Consider the following 26,000-nt stretch of genomic DNA (forward strand, 5'->3'; position numbering starts at 1 on the left):
CAGGCAGCTCAAACGGTAAACAGCCTATCTGCAACGTGGGAGACCTGGGTTCAATTCCTGAGTCAGGCAGATCCCCTGGAGAAGGGCATGGCAACCCATTGCAGTATTCTTGCCTGGAGTATTCCATGGACGGAAGAGCCTGGCAGGCTACAGTCCATGGGGTCACAAAGAGTCAGACATGACTGAGTGACTGACACTGCAGTAATGAGCCAATATTGGTGTATTAGTATTTTTTTCATAAGTAACTCTTTTTTAAAGATTTTTTATGTGGACCATATTTTTAAAGTCTTAATTGAATCTGTTACAATAATGCTTCTGGTTTTATGTTTTGCTAGTTTTTGGCCACAAGGCACAAGGGATCTTAGTTCTCTGACTGGGGATTGAACTCATGCTCCCTGCACTGGAAGGCAAAGTTCTAACCACCAGACCACCAGGGAAGCTCTAATATGTTAGTATTAACTGAAATAACCCACCTTCCAATGCAGGAGACATAAGAGACCTGGGTTTGATCCCTAGTTTGGGAAGACTCCCTGGAGGAGGGCATGATAACCCACTCCAGGATTCTTGCCTGGGAAATCCCATGGACAGAGGAGCCTGGTAAGCTATAGTCTATAGGTTCACAAAGAGGAGGACATGACTGTGACTTAGCTTGTGCACAACATCATAGTTTATGCCAATGTCCTTCATTTTTAAACTAAATTCAGGGTATCACATTACATTGAGTCCTTGCATTCGGTTGTCATGTTTCCTTAGCTCTTCATGGCTGTGCCAGTTTCTTCGAATGTCCTTGTTTCTGACCACCTTGACAGATTTCAAGAGTGTTCCTCAGCTATTTTGTAAAATGTTTCTTAATTGGGATTTGACTGATGTTTTTTTCTCATGATTACACTATGGTTATGGGTTTTAGGAGGAGGACCACAGAGGTAAAGTGCCAGTCACATCACGTTCTTTCAATGTGAGCTTGACTGTTGACGTTCACTTTGCTCGTGTGTCTAAAGTGGTGATGGTCATTGTAAACTGATTTCCCCTACCCTACTTCCGCACTACACTCTTTGGGAAGAAGTCACCGTCCGTAAGCCACTTAAAGTGGAGAGTCATGCACCACCTCCTTAAGTGTGCACCGTCACTATAAATTGTCCACAGTCCCCCATTTCTTTAATAAGCCCTTTCTTTATATCAGTATGGACTAATGCAAATTTATTTTAACCTCTGAGTTACATTACAAAACTATGTTATTAATCTTGTTCTAGCATTAGCCATTTGGATCTCCTACCATTGTATCCTTTGTCCCTTTGGTATATTCTCATTATTGTGGATCTTTCTGTTTTACTTTGGTTCAGTTTGGGTTTTTATTTTTATTTTTTTTAGCATAGCCTTAGTTTCTGGCACTAAAAAATACTCTGGTCTTATACATTTTCTACCTAGTTTTGGATCAGCCCTTTTACTCGTCAATGCACATCCGTGGCCTGCACCCTTGTGGGAAAGATGCTTGCAGGCGTGTGTCAATCATTTAGCCTTGTCCGACTCTGTCGCAGCCTCATGGACTGTAGCCTGACAGGCTTGTCTGTCCATGGGGTTTTTCAGGCAAGAATACTGGAGTGGGTTGCCAAGCCCTGCTCCAGGGGATCTTCCTGACCCAGGGATAGAACCCAGGTCTCCTTCATTGCAGGTAGTTTCTTTACTGTCTGAGCCACCAGGAAAGCCTGTGTACATACATAATGGTTTCAGAATTATTTTGCACTCCTGGGGAAACAACTGGATTACATAGAGTAAGTTGTTATGTAGAGTTCCTTTAGACTTTAAAGTATACACTGACTTTCAAAGTTCAGCATATTCCTCCCATACCCCTTTCAAGTGAGATCGTTTCACACATTTGTAATACAGAGTTTGAGTTATTGGTGTGTATGAAGGTACCATTACTTGAGACTAGAATTTTTGTAAATTACATACAGTTTCATGTATGTTTAATTGAAAACATTTATTCTATATTAAGAGGAAATATCAGACTGTCAAAAAGTGATGTTGACCACTTGTCTGGTATATGATTTTCAAACCTTTTCCCTCAGTTAATGTGCATTATTTGAATTTGATTATGATAAAATTATATAATTGCATATTTGCATTTTATAATTAAATATATTAATATATATTACATATTTTATAAAAAGTGAAAATATATGTCCTTTGTATCTATCTATTCCTTATAATTGGTATTTCAAAACTAAGATCTGCTCTGAGTGCTTTAAAATTTCGTAGCAGAAAAATTATGAATGTTATTTATGTTGCAATCATTCTGTTCTCTATCTAACTATGACTCAATTATGCTTCAAGTAGTTAAGATAATGTCCATACACACCCACCTGCAAATGCAGGAGACATAAGAGACACAGATCCGATCCCTGGGTTGGGAAGATCCCCTGGAGGAGGGCATGGCAACCCACTTGAGTGTTCTTGCCTGGAGAATCCCATGGACTGAAGAGCTTGGTGGACCACAGTCCATCAGGTCGCAGAGTTGCACAGGCCTGAACTCAGCATGCACCACACAGATCCATATACAAAGGTGGAGGAGGAGATTGGGATTGACATATACATACTACTATTTATAAAGTAGACAGCTAATAAGGACCTACTGGATAGCACAGGGAACTCCACTCAGTACTCTTTAATGACCTATATGGGAATAGAATCTTAAAAAGTGGGTATATACATATGTATTCTTGCTGGGATAATCCCATGGAGAGGGGCCTGACAGGCTATGGTCCATGTGGGTTGTAAACAGTCGGGCACGACTGAACACTCATGCATCCACCCCATGCATATGTATAACTGAGTCACTTTGCTGTGCAGCAGAAACTAACACAATATTGTAAATCAATTATACTCCAATTAATTTTTTAATTAATTAAAAAAATGAATTTCAAGCACCGCATGAAGGACACAGTTGTCCCTTCTCAGATCATCTGAATGGAGGGCTCCTTGATCAGGGACTTCTATCTAAATATATCCTCAATGATCTAAAGTGAAGAAGAAAACAATTATTTTTTAATGACTTCATCTTGTATCATCAATGATTTTTTGAATGAACTTAAACATTTCAGAAGTATAAGAAAATGAATAGGAACATTTATATTTCGGGCTTCCCTGGTGGCTCAGTGGTAAAGAATCCGCCTACCAACGCAAGAGACACAGGTTCAATCGCTGGGTCGGGATGATCCCCTGGAGAAGGAAAGGGCAACCCACTCCAGTGTCTTTGCCTGGGAAATCCCACAGACAGAGGAGCCTGTTGCGCTACAGTCCACGGGGTCATGCAAGAGTCAGACGTGACTTAGCAACTAAACAGCAACAATGACAACAACATATTTTGGTATTAGTGTATTTTCTTTGAGATAACTTATTTTGTCGACATTTATTTGGTTTATACAATGTACATGATTTTCTGCTGAGTCATTTCTTTTCCAGTAGAATTTCAAGTACCACAATCAGTACATATACAGGATATTTGAAGGGCTACACAATGCCTTTATCTCTCTTTTTCATTATAAATGCACTGCTTAGTCTAATGGCATATCACTTAATTGACTTAAAGTTCCATTTTTTAGAATATTTTAGAATAAAATAGTATATCAAAAGTACAATATGTGAAAAAAAGGTTAAAATCATCTGAATATACTACAAACAAAGCTGAACTAATCCTTTACAAATCATTACCTTTTAGTCAGTTGTGATAATCTTTACATCACTAGTTTATCACTTTAATGGAAAAGATAAGAGTCAAAAATGCTAACAAAGGAGAAAATAGTCAAGGGTGAGAGAGAAAACTATTTTTCTTTTTTGAAGATTTTTTGATATGGATCATTTTAAAATTCTTTATCGAATCTGTTACAATATTACTTTTGTTTTATGTTTTTGTTTTTTGTCCACTATGCATGTAGAATCTTAGTTTCCCAACCAAGGATCAAATCCATACTCCCTGCACTGGAAGGCAAAATCTTAACCACTGGGCTACCAGGGAAGTCCTGAAAACTTTTTTTTTAATTTTTTTTTTTTTTTTTTTTACTGCTTGAAGACTATAACAGGGAATACAGGAGTGCTGTGTATGATTTTAACATGGATTTTCATCCAGAAAGAAGCAGAAGGAAATTTGAAGGGAAGCTCAGTTTATATAATGAGTCTTTCTATACTTGTTACATTTTGTTAGTATTTTACTTTCTGTGACATGGAAGGTAAAAAAGAACATGTTTATAACAGGCAGAATTATGCCACAGAGAGCTTTGAAAGTATAAGAACTTGTCACATAAGGCTCATTGTACTGAAAAGAAAAATATAGTCCTCTGTGGTTGATATGTACTATTCAGTCCTCCCACACTTTTTGGGCTTATTACCCATCAAATAAAGTCCAAGTGGTATTTTTCCAACAAAAATGATAGGTAGGCAAAGTTAAGCTCCATTAAATATGCATGGTTTCAAATCAATGTGAATATGCTTAATTTATCAATTAATAAATGAGTACTCATTACTGTCAGCAAGTATAAATTTAGCTAAATTAACACTTTAAAATTTTCTTTTGTGCTTTATCTATTGTATTTATTTTGCTCCTCATAACTTGAAACTACATCATCATATTTTTGCTTAAAGAAACTGCAGAATCTGAACTAAAACAGGCATACAGTAAAAGCATGATAGATAAGTATTAGAGTTATTTCTTAGGGATTTGATTCAGTTTTCCTATGGGCTATCAGTAAGGATCCCAGGTGGCACTAATGGTAAAGAATCCACCTGCCAATGCAAGAGACTCGGGTTCAATCCCTGGTCAGGAAGATCGCCTGGAGGAGGGCATGGCAACCCATTCCAGTGTTCTTGCTTGGAGAAACCCATGAACAGAGGAGCCTGGCGGGCTACAGTCTATAGGGTCATAAAAGAGTCAGACATGACAGAAGTGACTTAATATATACCTTCTTGGCCGGGGGGGGGGGGGGCGGGCATCACAATGTATGTACTATAAACAAAAATAAAAGACTTTATTTCCATCTATTTCTAAAGGCTCTTCCACAAGAACTTCAGCAAGTGAATCAGTCTTTCCTAAATGTCATTTAAAAAATACTGAAAGGAAAAAATTACAAATACGATTTTTCCCTAAACATCCTCATCCTGTTTACAAATACACACACCTCTACGGCACACACCTTTTGTACATACAAAAATCTGACCATGAGAGACCATCTGATGGTAAATGTGGTGACTGAGTTTTCATATTAAAGAAACTCAAGGATGCTTTTCATCAGAATGGCTCCTTCACCCCTGGAGGATACAGTTTATCAATTAGTTGAAACTATTAATTAACATTTTGAAAAGAAAATAATTATATTGCTTATTATAAGTGATAAAATTAAGGGTTTAATTAAAGCTGAATATCTTTACATTGTTTACCGTAGGGGAACTGCAAAAAAAAAAAAAAATTAGGATATCTTTTATCCAGTCCAAGTAAGTGATGACTATTAAAACTGCAGAAATTCTCATAATGGGATGCCAAACTAAAACACTGTGTTCACTTAGATCTCAACTCTGTAAAATTATATGTTTTAAAATTACTAAAATGCTGAGTAATACAGGTTATTTGCTTTCTTTTTATACTTTCCTGAGTTTTTCAAGTCTTTTAAAGTCAGACAGTAATGCTTTAATAATCAGTGAAGCACATTCATTTTCTTATTTTAAGAGTTTTGTCTACTATACTAAATTCTCTTGCTTACACACTGAGAACGTGCTCAGTCTCCCTTCAGTTGTGTTAGATTCTGTGCGACCCTATGGGACTGTAGCTTGCCAGGCTCCTCTGTGCATGGGATTCTCCAGGAGAGAATACTGGAGTGGGTTACTGTGCCCTCCTCCAGAGGATCTTCCTGACCCAGGAATCGAACCAGGGTCTGTTACCTCTCCTGCACTGTAGGTGGATTCTTTGCCGCAGAGTCACTGGGGAGCCCTGCTTACACATTTATGCTGCCTCTAATGATTACGTCCTACACGTGAGTTTCTATCTGTGGAGGTCCTGACGGCTCCAGGGAAGTTCTGCTCATGGTTTAAAAATAATCCCAGGAAATTGCCTCCATCTTGTAAACAACACAGCGCCCTGTTCTCTTTGTTTTAATTTGTAAAACAAATCTGACTTGGCACACAACAGGCTATTTTAATTGATACTGTTTTCATTCTGACAATTTCCCTGCTTCTGTTAAGTTCAGAGCAGATGCTGTGTTCAAAACCTAAAGAGGAAGGTGGATGTGAGTTTTTTGGCACAAAGGAGGATTTCTGTTTCCTCTGTGATGTTGTGAACAAGCTCATTCCTCATCTGAAAAGCAAAACAGCATTAGACCTGCTGGCAGTCTGTGGCTCAAATCATAATGGTGAATTTTGTGTCCTTAGGATAAAGGGCAGAGTTAAGCAGTGCTGGAAGAGAAATCAACCCTGACAAAAGTATGGCATCATGAGGGAAAATTGCTGTAAAGAACTGGGCCTGCCTTTGAACTGGAGCTATCATAAGATGTACCTTTATACCTTGTCTTCTTTGTGCAGTCATCTGTTGGTGGATATTAAGGAGGTTTCCAGATCTCAGCAATTGTAAATAATGCTGCTATGAACATTGGTGTGCGCGTACCTCTTCAAATTAGTGTTTTCATTTTTTTCAGATATATACCCAAGAGTAGATTTGTTGCCTTATGTGGTAGATATATTTTTTTAGTTTTTCAAGGAAAGTCCATACTGTTTTCTATAGGGGCTGCACCAATTTATATTCCCACCAATAGTTTACTAGGTTGCCTTTTCTCCACACCCTCACCAACATTTATTTGTGATGTTTTTGATGATTGCCATTCTAACAGGTATGAGGTGATATCTTGCTGTGGTTTGTATTAATATTTGTATTTCTCTGGTGATCAACTATACTGGGAATCTTTTCATGTACCTATTTATCATCTGAATATCTTCTTGGGAAAAATATGTCTTTTCAGGTCTTCTGCTCATTTTTTATATTGAGTAGTATGAGCTGTTGGTATATTTTGGATTTTAATCCCTTGTCAGTCATATCATTTGCAAATACTTTCTCCAATTCATAGGGTTTCCCTGTTAGCTCAGCTGGTAAAAAATCTGCCTGCAGTGCAGGAGACCTGGGTTCAATCCGTGGTTTGGGAAGATCCCCTGGAAAAGAGAATGGCTACCAACTCCAATATTCTTGCCTGGAGAATTCTGTGGATGGAGGAGCCTGGTGGGCTACTGTCCATGCGTTTACAAAAGAGTCAAACACAACTGAGTGACTAACACTTTTTCCAATTCATTCATTGTCTTTTCATTTTGTTGATTTTTTTATATTTTGCTAATAAGTAAAAACTTTTGTTTAATTAGATCTGATTTGTTTATTTTTTTCCCTTTTTTCCCCTTGCCTTTGGAGACAGATTTCCTGATAATATTGCTATGATTTATGTCAAAGAACGGCCTATGTACTTAGGCTATGACTTTGTTTTGCCTCCTTAGCTTTTTTCCCCCCATCTCCATAGGGGCAATAAGAAGGTTAGAAATGGGTTTGACTGATTGCCATTTGCCCATGCAGATAAGGTTCTGGTAAAGTTGTTTCCTTTGGAGAGAAGTCCTTTGCCATGCTTTGAACATATTTCAAAATGGTTATTTTTCCATTATTCCTGCCAGAAACATGAAGGGATTTGATTCTTTTTTAAAAAAATTATTTTTACTTATTTGGCTGTTCTTCATCTTAAACATGGCATGTGGGGTCTTCTGTCTTTCTTGCAGCAGCATACGAACTCTTAGTTGCGGCATGTGGGATCTAGTTCCTGGACCAGGGACTGAACTCAGACCCCCCATGTTTTGGAAGTGTGGAGTCTTAGCCACTACACCACTAGGGAAGTCCCTGGGATTTGCTTCTGATCTTCACCATGAGAACCTAGTAGCTTCCCTGGAGATAAAACCCATAAAAATGAGGAGGTCTCCCTACAACTGTAGCTCCCAGGAGTTTCTCAATCTCATGCTGATTAGTGCAGAACACGCTTCCAGAAATTTGTCGAAATAATTTAAATGTTTCACCCAATTAATGGCTTCAGTGTTTCTGTTCTAAGATGATGTTCCTTGGGTTTCTCCATATTCACCATTCTCTTTAGATTTCAGCTGACCATTTGCCCTGTGACCAAATTCTCTAATGGACCCCCAAGAAGTCAGTTATTTTCAGTTTGTTATGGGACAGGTGACTTCCAAGCTTGTAACCCATCAGAGTTGAGAACAAAACTCCACAGCTTTCCTACCACTGATTGTTTTGGATAGAAGTTAAAAGGAAACCCACTGTTTGTAATTTTCTCTACCTTACACCATGGGCTTATTGATGAAATTTTTTTCAGTATCTTTAATACTTAGCATTTTATTATTCTTTTCCTGAAGGTCCTACCATCTTAGTGGGGTTTCTCTTACCTTGGACGTGGGATATCTCCTCACCACCACCGCTCCTGGCCTTGGACGTGGGGTATCTCCTCATGGCCGCCACTCTTACCAGACCACCTGACCTGCCACTTGAGAAACCTGTATGTAGGTCAGGAAGCAACAGTTAGAACTGGACATGGAACAATAGACTGGTTCCAAATAGGAAAATGAGTATGTCAAGGCTGTATATTATCACCCTGCTTTTTTAACTTATATACGGAGTACGTCATGAGAAATGCTGGCCTGGATGAAGCACAAGCTTGAATCAAGATTGGGGGAGAAATATCAATAACCTCAGATGTGCAGACACCACCCTTATGGCAGAAAATGAAGAAGAACTAAGGAGCCTCTTGATGAAAGTGAAAGAGGAGAGTGAAAAAGTTGGCTTAAAGCTCAGCATTCAGAAAATGAAGATCATGGCATCCGGTCCCATCACTTCATGGGAAATAGATGGGGAAAGAGTGGAAACAGTGTCAGACTTTATTTTTGGGGTCTCCAAAATCACTGCAGATGGTGACTGCAGCCATGAAATTAAAAGACGCTTAATCCTTGGAAGGAAAGTTATGACTAACCTAGACAGCATATTAAAAAGCAGACATTACTTTGCCAACGAAGGTCTGTCTACTCAAGGCTATGGTTTTTCCAGTGGTCATGTATGGATGTGAGAGTTGGACTATAAAGAAAACTGAGTGCTGAAGAATTGATGCTTTTAAACTGTGGTGCTGGAGAAGACTCTTGAGAGTCCCTTGGACTGCAAGGAGATCCAACCAGTCCATCCTAAAGGAGATCAGTCCTAAGTGTTCATTGGAAGGACTGATCCTGAAGGTGAAACTCCAATACTCTGGCCATCTGATGTGAAGAGCTGACTCATTTGAAAAGACCCTGATGCTGGGAAAGATTGAGGGCAGGAGGAGAAGGGGACAACAGAGGAAGAGATGGTTGAATGGCATCACTGACTCACTGGGATAAGTTTGAGTAAACCCCGGGAGTTGGTGATAGACAGGGAGGCTTGGCATGCTGCAGTTCATGGGGTCAACTTAGTGACTGAACTGAACCGAACTGAGGGCCCTATAACAGCATATTTTGAAATATTATAACCAAAATATTTTGATAAATAGTGATTACAGTTAAAATATAAATATTAAAATTGGTTTGGCATGCTTTGAATTTTAAGGATGGGAATTCAAACAGGAGGAATAGAATCAAATTGGGGCTGCCCTTAATTCTTGAGATTTGTTGCTTATCTAAATTTTATGGGCTTTTTAACAGATAAATACTTTCGGTTGGTGGCACAATAAGCAATAAATACTCACAGAAATTGATTAATAGATAAATGATTTTTTTTCAGCACGCCATCTATATAAGCTGTTTATTTGCTCAAATGATAAATATTTTGTTGTTTTTATGGTATGAATCATAATGCAGATAATAAAATTCTAAATTTTCCTTGCAAAAAATACACATATGCAGTTTTTTTCTTCTCATGGAGGTAATATGTTAACATTTCATGTGTCATTGCACCTATGAGCAATGCATCCATATTTCCTTTAGCCTATGAAGTAAGCTTTTCTATAGGTAATACATTCATGGGCTTCCCAGGTGGCACTAGTGGTAAAGAACCTGCCTGCCAATACAGGAGACATAAGAGATGCCGGTGTGATCCCTGGGTTGGGAAGAACCCCTTGAGGTGGGCATAACAACCTATTCCAGTATACTTGCCTGCTGAATCAGTCCCATGGACAGAAGAGCCTGGCGGGCTGCAGTCAGTGGGATCACAAAGAGTCGGACACAACGGAAACACTTAGCACGCATACATGAATACATTCACATATTAAAAACATTAACATAGGAAGGGAAATGTCTCCCCACATCTGTATGTCCATCCTCTCAGTTCCAGCTCCCATATATGCACTATTATTAGTATTTAAGCACAAATTTTACATATCCAATATTTGCTTATAGATTGAACATTAGGTTTTTGGCCTCAACAATTAAAAAGTTGAATCCCCATTAACTTTAATGAGTAAGACTTCAAGTAGAGCTGGTTTGTGGGGAAAGTTCAGAAATTCCACTCTGGGTATTTGTGATTCAGATTCCTCCAGCATACTCCAGAAGATAGACTAAACAAGCAGTTGGATGTGTGTCTGGAGTTCACCATAGAAAGTCAGGTTGCAGACATAATTTGAGAGTCACCCGTGATTAGATGGTGTTGCAAGCCATGAGACTAAATGAGGTCATGGAGAATGAGAGTATCTGTGACAAAGAGAACCCAGCACTGGGTCACAGGCACTGCTGCGCCAAGCATTCGGGAGGGTGAGGGGCAAGCTGAGACGGGGCCTGAGGTGCAAACAAGTGCTAGGAAGGATATTCAGTTCAGTTCAGTCACACGGTCGTGTCCAGCTCTTTGTGACCCCATGCACTGCAGCACACCAGGCTTCCCTGTTCATCACCAACTCATCTCATCAACTTCCAAAGAATATTCAGGACTGATTTCCTTTAGGATGGACTGGTTGGATCTCCTTGCAGTCCAAGGGACTCTCCAGAGCCTTCTCCAACACCACAGTTCAAAAGCATCAGTTCTTCAGCACTCAGCTTTCTTTATAGTCCAACTCTCACATCCATACAGGACCACTGGGAAAACCTGCTCAGGCCAGCTTCCTCTCCTGCACTGTGTCTCTGTGTCTTTTATGGAATTGGTTCAGCAGATAGTCCTGTATTTCCTAATCTCTTAGGATTGCCTCTCCCACTTGCTTTCAAGGATATGGTAAGTCTTCCTCCAGAAAAGATGGTGTTTTTCCTCAAAAGCCTATTTTTAGTGATATCGGCATCATATTTGGAAATTATTTGGCTTAGGAAGAATAATACGTTGTTCTCTATCCAGTGTCCAACCCTCATGTAAATTTTTCTACTAGTTTTAGTACATTTTTGTTCATTTAGGTTTAATATGAAGGAAGAAAGTATGGATGGAATGGTCGTCTATGGCCACATCATATTTCCTGTCAGTTTGGCTTTATTTAAGTCATATTCCAACTTTCTGACCTCGGGCAAGTTACTAAATTTCTTTAGGACTCAATTGCCTTATCCATGGGGCTTCTCTGGTGTCTCAGATGGTAAAGAATCTGCAGAAGCAATGCAGGAGAACTGGATTCAATCCCAAGGTGGGAAAGATGTCCTGGAGAAGAGAATGCTATATGCATAAAGTGAGTGGTGAAGCATAAAGGGTTACTGTGAAAATTACAGTGCTTGCCACAAGTTAAATATTATTTAATAAGTTTATGCCATTTTGAAAGCACACAGAGATCTTTAAGATATATGAGCATCACTGTTTGTCTGTTATTGGCAACCCTGAAGGCATCTTTAAACACGGAGAAGACAGGTTGATTGAAGATGTCATGCAAAGAAAAAATGCTTCTCTCATTTCAGTGAAATCTTGAGAGAAGCTATGAAAAGTGCATATTACTGCCAAGATTTAAAAACTAATAATTCTGGGAAAAAATCCTTAGAGCTTCTCTATAAACAGGACACATTACAGAATCATGTTAGGAAGATTAAAAATATTATAGCAGAGCACCAAGGAGCGTACTCCTCTTGAATTCTGTGATTAAAGGAAACAGTATTGAGTAGTTCCTAAAATTAATTTAGAGTACTTTTAATGCCCTTAGGCATGTGTCAGAATAATGTAAGGTCATAAGCTTTAAAGATCGCAATCATCACTGAATCCAGTTTCTTCATGCTGGCTGTAATTTAGTTGTTTTTCATTTAAGGGCTGTTCTAATTCAGGGCATTAATAAGCAAAGCTTACTATTAAAACCTTCCTGCCTACAAATTATATTTCAGTGAATATAGAATACTGGCAAGAATGTAGACATCTGGCAAGATCTCTAAAATATTAAAGCATTTTAGAAAAATTACAATTTATGTTGTGTATCTTATTTTTAAATTTTAATTCATTAAATGATTAAAAGACTCTGATTTCTATCTTATTCAGTACACTAATTTATTTTCTATCATTTTTAGGAAAATTATTTAGTTTTTGATATCAACAATATCAAATAGTATGGTGGGAATGCAAACTAGTACAGCCACTATGGAGAACAGTGTGGAGATTCCTTAAAAACTGGAAATAGAACTGCCTTATGATCCAGCAATCCAACTGCTGGGCACACACACTGAGAAAAGCAGAATTGAAGGAGACACGTGTACCCCAATGTTCATCGCAGCACTGTTTATAATAGCCAGGACGTGGAAGCAACCTAGATGTCCATCAGCAGATGAATGGATAAGAAAGCCATGGTACATATACACAATGGAATATTACTCAGCCATCAAAAAGAATATATTTGAATCAGTTCTAATGAGGTGGATGAAACTGGAGCCGATTATACAGAGTGAAGTAAGCCAGAAAGAAAAACACCAATACCTTATACTAATGCATATATATGGAATTTAGAAAGATGGTAATGATAACCCTATATGTGAGACAGCAAAAGAGACACAGATGTACAGAACAGTCTTTTGGACTCTGGGAGAAGGCAAGGGTGGGATGATTTGAGAGAATAGCATTGAAACATGTGTTTTATCATACGTGAAACAGATCACCAGTCCAGTGCAATGCATGAGACAGGGTGCTCAGGGCTGGTGCACTAGGATGACCCGGAGGGATGGGATGGGGAGGGACGAGGGAGGCATGTTCAGGATGGAGAATACATGTAAACCCATGGCGGATTCATTTCAATGTATGGCAAAAACAACTACAATATTGTAAAGTAATTAGCCTCCAATTAAAATAAATAAATTTTTAAAAAGACTTAAAAAATAAAATCAAAAGTAAAAATATGTTTCCTATGTCTATTTTTATAAATGGCAAATATGTATTAACACACCAGATGGTTATGAGATTCTGACCTTTTAAAATAATTTCACTTTCAAAGTATCAAAATACTGAAAGGTGAAAGGTTAAGATAAAAGGAAAAATGGGGAAAGAATGGAGATTTATTCTTTAATTTATTCAACAAACATTTATTGAACAGCTATCTTTGCAAATCTCTATACTATACACCAATAAAGCAGAAATAGATGTTTTTCTAGAACTCTTGCTTTTTCGATGATCCAGTGGATATTGGCAATTTGATCTCTGGTTCCTCTGCCTTTTCTAAAACCAGCTTGAACATCAGGGAGTTCATGGTTCACGTATTGCTGAAGCCTGACTTGGAGAATTTTGAGCATTACTTTATTAGCATGTGAGATGAGTGCAATTGTGCAGTAGTTTGAGCATTCTTTGGCATTGCCTTTCTTTGGGATTGGAATGAAAACTGACCTTTTCCAGTCCTGTGGCCACTGCTGAGTTTTCCAAACTTGCTGGCACATTGAATGCAACACTTTCATAGCATCCTCTTTCAGGATTTGAAGTAGCTCAACTGGAATTCCATCAACTTCACTAGCTTTGATCGTAGTGATGCTTTCTAAGGCCCACTTGACTTCACTTTCCAGGATGTCTGGCTCTAGGTGAGTGATCACACCGTCGTGATTATCTTGGTCATGAAGATCTTTTTTGTACAGTTCTTCTGTGTATTCTTGCCACCTCTTCTTAATATCTTCTGCTTCTGTTAGGTCCATACCATTTCTGTCCATTATCAAGCCCATTTTGCATGAAATGTTCCCTTTGTATCTCTAGTTTAATTGAAGAGATCTCTGAGTGAAGTTACTCAGTCGTGTCTACTCTTTGTGACCCCATGGACTGTAGCCTACCAGGCTCCTCTGTCCATGGAATTTTCCAGGCAAGTGTACTGGAGTGGGTTGGTTGTCATTTCCTTCTCCAGGGGAACTTCCTAACCCAGGGATCGAACCCACGTCTTCTGCATTGTAGGCAGATGTTTTTACCATCTGAGCCACCAGGGAAGTCCGAAGAGATATCTAGTCTTTCTCATTCTGTGATTTTCCTCTATTTCTTTGCATTGATCGCTGAGGAGGTTTTCTCATCTCTCCTTGCTAGTCTTTGGAACTCTGCATTCAGATGGGTATATCTTTCCTCTTCTCCTTTGTGTTTCACTTTTATTCTTTTCACAGCTATTTTTAAGGCCTCCCCAGACAGCCATCTTGCTTTTTTGCATTTCTTTTCCATGGGGATGGTCTTGATCCCTGTCTCCTGTACAATGTCATGAACCTCAGTCCATAGTTCATCAGGCACTCTGTCTATCAGATCTAGTCCCTTAAATCTATTTCTCACTTCCACTGTATAATCATAATTGATTTGATTTAGGTCATACCTGAATGGTCTAGTGGTTTTCCCTACTTTCTTCAATTTGAGTCTGAATTTGGCAATAAGGAGTTCATGATCTGAGCCACAGTCAACTCCCAGTCTTCTTTTTGCTGACTGTATAGAGTTTCTCCATCTTTGGCTGCAAAGAATATAATCAATCTGATTTCGGTGTTGACCATCTGGTGATGTCCATGTGTAGAGTCTTCTCTTGTGTGGTTGGAAGAGGGTGTTTTCTATGACCAGTGCGTTTTCTTGGCAAAACTCTATTAGCCTTTGCCCTGCTTCATTCCATACTCCAAGGCCAAATTTGCCTGTTACTCCAGGTGTTTCTTGACTTCCTACTTTTGCATTCCAGTCCCCTATAATGCACTCCAAGGCAAAATTTGCCTGTTACTCCAGGTGTTTCTTGACTTCCTACTTTTGCATTCCAGTCCCCTAAAATGAACATCTGCCTACAATGCAGAAGATGTGGGTTCGATCCCTGGGTTAGGGCATCTTTTTTGGGTATTAGTTCTAAAAGGTCTTGTAGGTCTTCATAGAACCATTCAACTTCAGCTTCTTCAGTGTTACTGGTTGGGGCATAGGCCTGGATCACCGTGATATTGAATTGTTTGCCTTGGAAACGAACAGAGATCATTCTGTCGCTTTTGAGATTGCATCCAAGTACTGCATTTCAGACTCTTTTGTTGACCATGATGGCTACTCCATTTCTTCTAAGGGATTCCTTCCCACAGTAGTAGACATAATGGTCATCTGAGTTAAATTCACCCATTCCAGTCCATTTTAGTTCACTGATTCCTAGACTGTCAATGTTCATTCTTGCCATTTCCTGTTTGAACACTTCCAATTTGCCTTGATTCATGGACCTAACATTCCAGGTTCCTATGAAATATTGCTCTTTACAGCATCGGACCTTTCTTTTATCACCAGTCACATCCACAACTTGGTATTGTTTTTGCTTTGGCTCCATCCCTTCATTGCTTCTGGAGTTATTTCTCCACTGATCTCCAATACCATAGTGGGCACTTACTGACCTGGGGAGTTCCTCTTTCAGTATCCTATCATTTTGCCTTTTCATACTTTTCATGTGTTCTCAAGGCAAGAATACTGAAGTGATTTGCCATTCCCTTCTGCAGCAGACCACATTCTGTCAGAAATGTGGACCATCTTTCTGCTTTATTGACTATGCCAAAGCCTTTGTGTGGATCACAATAAATTGTGGAAAATTCTGAAAGAGATGCGAATACCAGACCACCTGACTTGTCTTTTGAGAAATCTATATGCAGGTCAGGAAGCAACAGTTAGAACTGGACATGGAACAACAGACTGGTTCTAAATAGGAAAAGGAGTACATCATAAGAAATGCTGGGCTGGAAGAAGCACAAGCTGGAATCAAGATTGCCAGGAGAAATATCTTGACACCACCCTAATGGCAGAAAGTGAAGAGGAACTAAAAAGCCTCTTGATGAAAGTGAAAGAGGAGAGTGAAAAAGTTGGCTTAAAGCTCAACATTAAAGCCATGAAATTAAAAGACGCTTACTCCTTGGAAGAAAAGTTATGACCAACCTAGACAGCATATCCAAAAGCAGAGACATTACTTTGCCAACAAAGGTCTGTCTAGTCAAGGCTATGGTTTTTCTAGTAGTCATATATAGATGTGAGAGTTGGACTGTGAAGAAGGCTGAGCACTGAAGAATTGAATCTTTTGAACTGTGGTGTTGGAAAAGACTGCTGAGAGTCCTTTGGACTGCAAGGAGATCCAACCAGTCCATTCTGAAGGAGATCAGCCCTGGGATTTCTTTGGAAGGAATGATGCTGAATCTGAAACTCCAGTATTTTGGCCACCTCATGTGAAGAGTTGACTCATTGGAAAAGACTTTGATGCTGGTAGGGATTGGGGGCAGGAGGAGAAGGGGACGACAGAGGATGAGATGGCTGGATGGCATCACTGACTCGATGCACATGAGTCTGAGTGAACTCTGGGTGTTGGTGATGGACAGGGAACCCTGGTGTGCTGCGATTCATGGGGTTGCAAAGAGTTGGACACGATTGAGTGACTGAACTGATCTGAACTGAACTCCTTGAAAGGAAAATTCTGATCAACCTAGGCAGCATATTAAAAAGCAGAGACATTACTTTGCCAACAAAGGTCTGTCTTGTCAAGGCTATGGTTTTTCCAGTGGTCATGTATGGATGTGAGAGTTAGACTGTGAAGAAAGCTGAGTGCCGAAGAATTGATGCTTTTGAACTGTGGTATTGGAGAAGACTCTTGAGAGTCCTTTGGACTGCAAGGAGATCCAACCAATCCATCCTAAAGGAGTTCAGTCCTGGGTGTTTATTGGAAGGACTGATCCTGAAGCTGAAACTCCAATACTTTGGCCATCTCACACGAAAACCTGACTCATTGAAAAAGACCCTGATGCTGGGAGGGACTGGGGGCAGGAGGAGAAGGGGACAACAGAGGATGAGATTGTTGGATGGCATCACCGACTCGATGGACATGAGTTTGGTTAAATTCCAGGAGTTGGTGATGGACAGGGAGGGCTGGCGTGCTGTGATTCATTGGGTCGCCAAGACACGACTGAGCGACTGAATACTATACAAAAAAGAACCTAGTATCTTATGGAAAGGTCACTATACACACTGACTACAAAACTAGTTAAATATTAGATATCATAGAGGAAGTGCTTGAAATACAGAAGAGAGGGCTGAGATCCAGACAAAGAAGATATTTGTGGGTGTACACAGATGGCTTTGCAGAGATATTGGCTGCATGTTAAATATGAAGGATGTGGAAAGGACATTACAGAAAGAAGTAGCATTTGCAAAAACTTTGAGGTTTAAAAAAATTGGATGTGGTTGGAGTAAAGTGTAAGAAGTGAAGAATGGTGAGAGAGAAGGCTCTATGGATAGAACTGTGACCAAGAGAAATGTCTTGGAGCATCTGTTGAGAGAGATATACTCTCATTCCACCTACTTGCTCTTTATTAGAGAAATGCAAATCAAAACTACAACAAGATATCACCTCACACCAGTCAGAATGGCCATCACCAATAAATCTACAAACAATAAATGCTGAAGAGGGTATGGAGCAAAGGGAACCCTCTTGCACTGTTGGTGGGAATGTAAATTGATACAGCCACTGTGGAGTTTGGTATGGACATTCATTAAAACACTAGGAATAAACTGTCCATATGATCCACCAATCTCACTACTGAGCACATACCCTGAGAAAACCCCAATGAAAAAGACACATATACCCCAATGTTCATTACAGCACTATTTACAATAGCTAGGACATGGAAGCAACCTGGATGCCCATCAACAGTTGAATAGATAAAGAAGCTATGGTACATATATATAATGGACTATTACTCAGCCATATAAAGGAACATATTTGAGTCAGTTCTAATAAGGTAGATGAATCCAGAGCCTACTATACAGAATGAAGTAAGTCAGAAAGAGAAAAACAAATACCATATGTTAATGTGTGTGTATATATATATGGAATCTAGGCTTCCCAGGTGGCACTAGTGGTAAAGAATCACCTGCCAATGGAGAAAACACAAGAGGCAAGTGTTAGATCCATGGGTTGGGAAGATCTCTTGGGGTAGGAAATGGCAACCCGCTCCAATATTCCTGTTTGGAAAACCCCCTGGACAGAGATGCCTGGCAGACTACGGTCCATGGTGTTGCAAAGAGCCAGACATGACTGAGCACACACACATGGAGTCTAGAAAGATGGTACTGATGAACCTATCTGCAGGGCAGCAATGGAGAGGCAACATAGAGAACAGACCTACGGACAGGGGTCGGAGGGAAGGAGCGGGTGGGACTATGGAGAGAGCAGCATGGAAACATAAACACACCATGTGCAAAACAGATAGCCAGTGGGAATTTGCTGTATGACTCAAGGAGCTCAACCCAGTGCTCTGTGACAACCTAGAGGGGTGGGATGGGGTAGTAGGTGGGAGGGAGGCTGAAGAGGGAGGGCACGTATGTATACCTATGGCTGATTCGTGTTGCTATATGGCAGAAACCAACATAGTATTTTAAAGCAATTATTCTTCAATTAAAAATAACTTTAGAAATTTCCTTCAACAATGAAATAAAAACAGAAGCAACAACAGCAAAAAAGAAAAAAATGTATTGTCACAAAGAGTTTTTATTGAATCCTTAACAGGTAAAGGTTGACTTGTCAGTGTCTGATTACTGAGAGAGATGCTTCTCAGAAAGATAATGGCCTTCTTAGGGCAAACTAGCCTGATAATTGCTGATAGATTAAGATAACCACTAAAAGGTGATCAAACACTTTAGCACCATCGCATCATTAATGACCTTGGCAGGATTTAATGGCAGACCAATGAATCTAGAAGAATGTCTAGACTTCACTGTGAACTTACTTATAACTGATAAAATAAAAGTTATATAATGGTATACATTGTAGATAGACATTTTAAAATATCCTTGAATGGCAATAATCCAAACCTTTACTATTAAAAACTCTTTTCCAAGGAGTTTAACTGAGGGTTTTTGTAGATGAGCCCTAATTAGGGCATAGAGAGATTCATCTTCAGAATTCAGGAACAAGGTCAGAAAATATTAGCCTATGATATTGAAAGTAATCAGCATCTTCATAAGATGGAGGTTTGTTCACCTCCAGAGGTAAGCCACAGGAAGAAATGATCTGTGGAAGCTCTGCTGAGAACACTAATGTGATCATAGGTACTCTCAGGTGACTAATCTCTGTCCAAAACTTATCAAATAATTGATGTCAGGTAAGCTGAGGAGCGGGGCTTCCCTGGTGGTTCAGGGGTAAAGAAGTCACCTGCCAATGCAGGAGACGTGGATTTGATCCCTGGGTCAGAAAGATCTCCTGGAGAAGGAGATGGCAACCCACTCCAGTATTCTTACCTTGGAAATCCCATGGACAAAGGAGACTGGTGGGCTACAGTTCATGGGGTTGCTAAGGAGTTGGACACAACTTAGTGACTAAACAACAACAAAAAGGTGAGGAGCAATGTGTTGTAATATGTCTGAAAAATTGGTACCGGTACGCTAAAATGGCATCTTAAATGCATAAAATGTTAGAGGTAATCAATAGCAGTCTCCAAAGTAGTGTGTACACAGGTCAAGGGTCCACAAGAATGGCCAACAGATTCTCGTGAAAGTTAAACAAAATACTCCTGCTTTTAAAGATACATATATTTTTACATGCGTATATCTGTGTATGTATGCAGACATATACACACACAGACCTCAACGCTGGGAAAGATTTGGGACAGGAGGAGAACGGGGCAACAGAGGATGAGATGGGTGGATGGTATCACCAACTCAATGGACATGAATTTGAGCAAACTCTGGGAGATAGTAAAGGACAGGGAAGCCTAGCATGCTGCAATCCAACGAGGTTGCAGAGTTCGACATGTCTCAGCCACTGAACAACAACAATTTGTATATACACAGACATTCATTATATGTTTGTTTTTATCTGAAAAAAAAACTTTCTGACTATTTAATGAAATGTGTTTTTTTTTTTCTTTCTTTTTTATTTAACTTTACAATTCTGTATTGGTTTTGCCATACATTGACATGAATCCACCACGGGTGTACATGCGTTCCCAAACATGAACCCCCCTCCCACTCCCCTCCCCACAACATCTCTCTGGGTCATCCCTGTGACTTTCTACTCTAGAAAGAGGGAGATGCACCCAAAAATGAACATGTTGGCAGAGGCACCCCTATCTCCTCTCTCGACATACTGCACACATATTTTTTTTGCACATGAAGAGTCATTGAGAGCAGATAGAGGACAAGCTCATTCCTCAAAAATTAACATATATGATTGAGTGAATGAATTCAGGGAGTTATGAACAATATGATGTTATGGGAATGTAGGGAGAAGGTGGGATGAGTGAAGAGATGAAGTGGGAATCCCATCATAACTATTGTGTTTTTTATCTTAAGCCATGATCCTACTCTCCTTGCCTCTCTTTCCGTTGAAGAAGCTAGTGGACTCTGTAATCATTATGTTGCATGAAGGATATGTTAGAGGTAATAATAGGACACATCTTATAAGTCCTCAAATCTAGATGCATCATATAGGGAGAGGACACCTGGCAGAAACGATATGTGTTGAGAGAACCAGTGGGGAGCATGAGGTTTCTGTCTACAAGCCCCTAGATTCAGAAGAGATCCCTTGAACTGTGGAAAGAAGGGAGATGAAGAAAGATAAAGACAGGGACCAGTCATGATGGAGAGGTCTGACAGAATGTGGTCCACTGGAGAAGGGAATGGCAAACCACTTCAGTATTCTTGCCTCGAGAACCCCACGAACAGTATAAAAAGGAAGAAAAAATAGGACCCTGAAAGACAAATTCCCCAGGTCAGTAGGTGCCCAGTATATTACTGAGATCAGTGGAGAAATAACTCCAGAAAGAATGAAGGGATGGAACCAAAGCAAAGCAATACCCAGTTGTGGACGGGACTGGTGATAGAAGCAAGGTTTGATACGGTAAAGAACAATATTGCATAGGAGCCTGGAATGTTAGGTCCAGGAATCAAGGCAAATTGGAAGTGGTCAAATAGGAGATGGCAAGAGTGAACATCAACATTCTAGGAATCAGAGAACCAAGATGTACTGGAATGGGTGAATTTAACTCAGATGGCCATTATATCTACTACTGTGGGCAGGAATCCCTTAGAAGAAATGGAGTAGCCATCATAGTCAACAAAAGAGTCTGAAATGCAGTACTTGGATGCAACCTCAAAAATGATAGAATGATCTCTGTTCGTTTCCAAGGCAAACCATTCAATATCACTGTGATCAAAGTCTATGTCCTGATCAGTAACACTGAAGAAGCTGAAGTTGAACGGTTCTATGAAGAAGTATAAGACCTAGAACTAATACCCTAAAAAGATATCCTTTTCATTATAGGGGACTGGAATGCAAAAGTAGGAAGTCAAGAAGAATCTGGAGTAACAGGCAAATTTGGCCTTGAGTACAGAATGAAGCAAGGAAAAGGCTCATAGAGTTCTACCAAGAGAACGCACTGGTCATAGAAAACACCCTCTTCCAACAACACAAGAGAAGACTGTACACATGGACATCACCAGATGGTCAACACCAAAATCAGATTGATTATATTATTTGCAGCAGAAGATGGAGAAGCTCTATACAGTTAGCAAAAACAAGACTGGGAGTTGACTGTGGCTCAGATCATGAACTCCTTATTGCCAAATTCAGGCTTAAATTGAAGAAAGTAGGGAAAACCACTAGACCATTCAGGGATGACCTAAATCAAATCTCTTATGATTATACAGTGTAAGTGAGAAATAGATTTAAGAGACTAGATCTGATAGACAGCGTGCCTGATGAACTATGGACGGAGGTTCATGACATTGTACAGGAGACAGACAGCAAGACCATCCCAAGAAAAAGAAATACTAAAAAGCAAAATGCCTGTCTGAGGAGGCTGTACAAATAGCTGTGAAAAGAAGAGAGGCGAAAGACAAAGGAGAAAAAGAAAGATATAAGCATTTGAATGCAGATTTCCAAGCATAAGCACGGAGAGATAAGAAAGCCTTCCTCAGTGATCAATGCAAAGAAATAGAGGATAACAGTAGAATGGGAAAAACCAGAGATTTCTTCAAGAAAACTAGAGATACCAAGGGAACATTTCATGCAAAGATGGGCTCAATAAAGGACAGAAATGGTATGGACCTAACAGAAGCAGAAGATATGAAGAAGAGGTGGCAAGAATACACAGAAGAACTGTACAAAAAGATCTTCACAACCAAGATAATCATGAAAGTTTGATCACTCACATCACTTAGAGCCGGGGATCCTGGAATGTGAAATCAGGTAGGGCTTAGGAAGCATCTCTATGAACAAAGCTAGTGAAGGTGATGGAATTCCAGTTGAGCTATTTCAAATCCTGAAAGATGATGCTGTGAAAGTGCTGCACTCAATATGCCAGCATATTTGGAAAACTAAGCAGTGGCCACAGGACTGGAAAAGGTCAGTTTTCATTCCAATCCCAAAGAAAGGCAATGCCAAAGAATGCTCAAACTACCACACAATTGCGCTCATCTCACATGCTAGTAAAGTAATGCTCAAAATTCTCCAATCCAGGTTTCAGCAATACGTGAACTGTGAACTTTCTGATATTCAAGCTGGTTTTAGAAAAGGCACAGGAATCAGAGATCAAATTGCCAACATCTGATGGATAATGGAAAAAACAAGAGTTCCAAAAAAACATTTATTTCTGCTTTATTGACTATGCCAAAGCCTTTGACTGTGTGGATCACAAGAAACTGTGGAAAATTCTGAAAGAGATGGGAATACCAGACCACCTGACCTGCCTCTTGAGAAATCTATGCAGGTCAGCTATCAGCAGTTAGAACTGGACATGGAACAACAGACTGGTTCCAAATTGGAAAAGGAGTATGTCAAGGCTATATATTGTCACCCTGCTTATTTAACTTATATGTAGAATACATCATAAGAAATGCTAGGCTGGAGGAAGCACAAGCTGGAATCAATATTGCCAGGAGAAATATCAACAACCTCAGATATGCAGATGACACCACCCTTATGGCAGAAAGTGAAGAAGAACTAAAGAGCTTCTTGATGAAAATGAAAGAAGTGAGTGAAAAAGTTGGCTTAAAGCTTAACATTTAGAAAACTAAGATCAAGGCATCTGGTCTCATCACTGCATGGCAAATAGATGGGGAAACAGTGGAAACAGTGGCTGACTTCATTTTTCTGGATTCCAAAATCACTGCGGATGGTGATTGTAGCTGTGAAATTAAAAGACACTTGCTCCTTGGAAGGAAAGTTATGACCAACCTAGACAGCATACTAAAAAGCAGAAACATTACTTTGCCAACAAAGGTCCATCTAGTCAAGGTTATGGTTTTTCCAATGGTCAGGCATGGGTGTGAAAGTTGGTCTATAAAGAAAGCTGAGTGCTGAAGAATTGATGCTTTTGAACTGTGGTGTTGGAGAAGACTGTTGAGAGTCCCTTGGACTGCAAGGAGATCCGACCTGTCCATCCTAAAAGAGATCAGTCCTGGGTGTTCATTGGAGGAACTGATGTTGAAGCTGAAACTGCAATACTTGGCCCACCTGATGCGAAGAGCTGACTCATTTGAAAAGACTCTGATACTGGGAAAGATTGAGGGCATGAGGAGATTGATGACAGAGGATGAGATGGTTGGATGGCATCACCGCCACAATGGACATAGGTTTGGGTGGACTCTGGGAGTTGGTGATGGACAGGTAGGCCGGGCATGCTGTGGTTCCAGGGATTGCAAAGAATCAGACATGACTGAACCACTGAACTGAACTAACTCAAAGACAGGGAGGGAGAAGTAAACTAAGAAAAGTTGAGAAGGAGAGAGAGAGAGAGTGAGAGGGACCACAAAAGAGATGGGTAGGTCAATCTTGTGAGCAGAAAAACCTCCCAGCATCTCACAAGGGCTCTAGCAAGTCCCAAGAGAGAAGTTTGTCATGTGTTTAGGAAGATAAAGCCCTGGACACTTTCTCCAAGTATTGCGTGTTCCATGTGGCATGGAATAGCATCAAGTCACTGAGGTTGAAGTAGCCAAACCAAGTGAGTGATATATATCTCACTGTCAAATTATTGGAGCAAAATCAAGGACCACACTGTCCTCTTTCCCTCAGCTTGTTCCTTCACACAACTTAAGACCCGAGTACTACAGCAAATTACAGGTAAGTATATGGTATGTGTGGGGAGTAGGTACTATCTTAAATGGTTCAGTTCAGTTCAGTTGCTCAGTTGTGTCCGACTCTTTGCAACCTCATGGACTAAGCCTGCTTAAACTCATGTCTATTGGGTCAGTGACACCATCCAACCATTTCATCCTCTGTCGTCCCCTTCTCCTCCTGCCTTCAGTCTTTCCCAATAAGGGTCTTTTCAAATGAGTCAATTCTTTGCATCAGGTGGCCAAAGGATTGGAGCTTCAGCTTCAGCATCAGTCCTTCCAATGAATATTCAGGACTGATTTCCTTTAGGATTGACTGGTTTGATCTCTTTGCAGTCCAAGGGACTCTCAAGAGTCTTCTTCAACACCACAGTTCAAAAGCATCAATTCTTTGGTGCTCAGCTTTCTTCATGGTCCAACTCTCACATTCATACATGACTACTGGAAAAACCATAGCTTTAACTAGACAAATCTTTTTTGGCAAAGTAATATCTCTGCTTTTTACTAATTTTATTTTTCAGATAGAAACAAATATATAATTTCAGAAAAGACTGACGTTTTCCTCCACAATGATAAAATAGAGACAGAAATTAAGCTGAATCATTAAAAATTAAGCTGATTATAAGATTGGATATTTAATAATAATTATATAACTGTAAGAATTTTGGACTTAATTTACAAAGTAATAGAGAACCACTGTAGGAATTTAAGTGCATAAATTTAACTTCATAGTCATTAATGAAAAATTATTATGAGGAGATATTAGAGGTTAAATATGGTAAAGCATGTTTCCTGATGAGGGGAAAGATATATTCTTTATTGCAATAAAGGCACATTAACAAGTTGTGCTTTTAAGAATCAATATCTTCTTGAGGCTGTTTATTATTTTAATTGAGTGACTTCAAGATATAGAATCATCAAACTGAGGAGCAGACCAACGGAGATGACCAAGAATTAGGTCTTGCAATAAACTCAACTTGACCACCTGGGCTAATTCTCTCTTAGTGGTTAAGAGTTTTAAGAGAGGAAGATAATGTATTCATATAATTTCTAGTAATAGAACCCTTTCTAACATTTATATAGGATGTGAGGGGATGGGGATTTGAGATCATGTCCAACTTAAGAGCAGCATTAACTGGGAGAAAGAGGATGCATGCTTTTATATCTCCTTCAAATTTCATATTCAAGCTAGGGTCCTATCTTCTCTCTTACCTGAATTCTAAGAGCTGACAAATATGCAATGAAATTTTAAAAAGAAAAATTTAAAAAGGCTAAGAAGCTATTTACCACCTAGATGACTGATTCTTCCTATTATAGAATTAAATTTAATTTCCTTCTTTCCCTCTTCCCTCCCTTTCTTCTTAAATATTTAGGTGCTACTTTTCTAGGTACCAAGAGAAAAAAAAAATCTCTATTTTCACAAGGTTATGTTAAACTAAGATAAAAGATGATAAATACACACATAGAGCAATATGAATTATATCAGATGATAAGAATTCCACAGAGTGATGGAAGGGTGCAATTTTAAATAGGATGGTCAGGGGAG

The sequence above is a fragment of the Oryx dammah genome, unplaced genomic scaffold (genome assembly GCF_014754425.2).
Source record: "Oryx dammah isolate SB20612 unplaced genomic scaffold, SCBI_Odam_1.1 HiC_scaffold_4, whole genome shotgun sequence".
In the NCBI taxonomy this organism is placed as follows: domain Eukaryota; kingdom Metazoa; phylum Chordata; class Mammalia; order Artiodactyla; family Bovidae; genus Oryx; species Oryx dammah.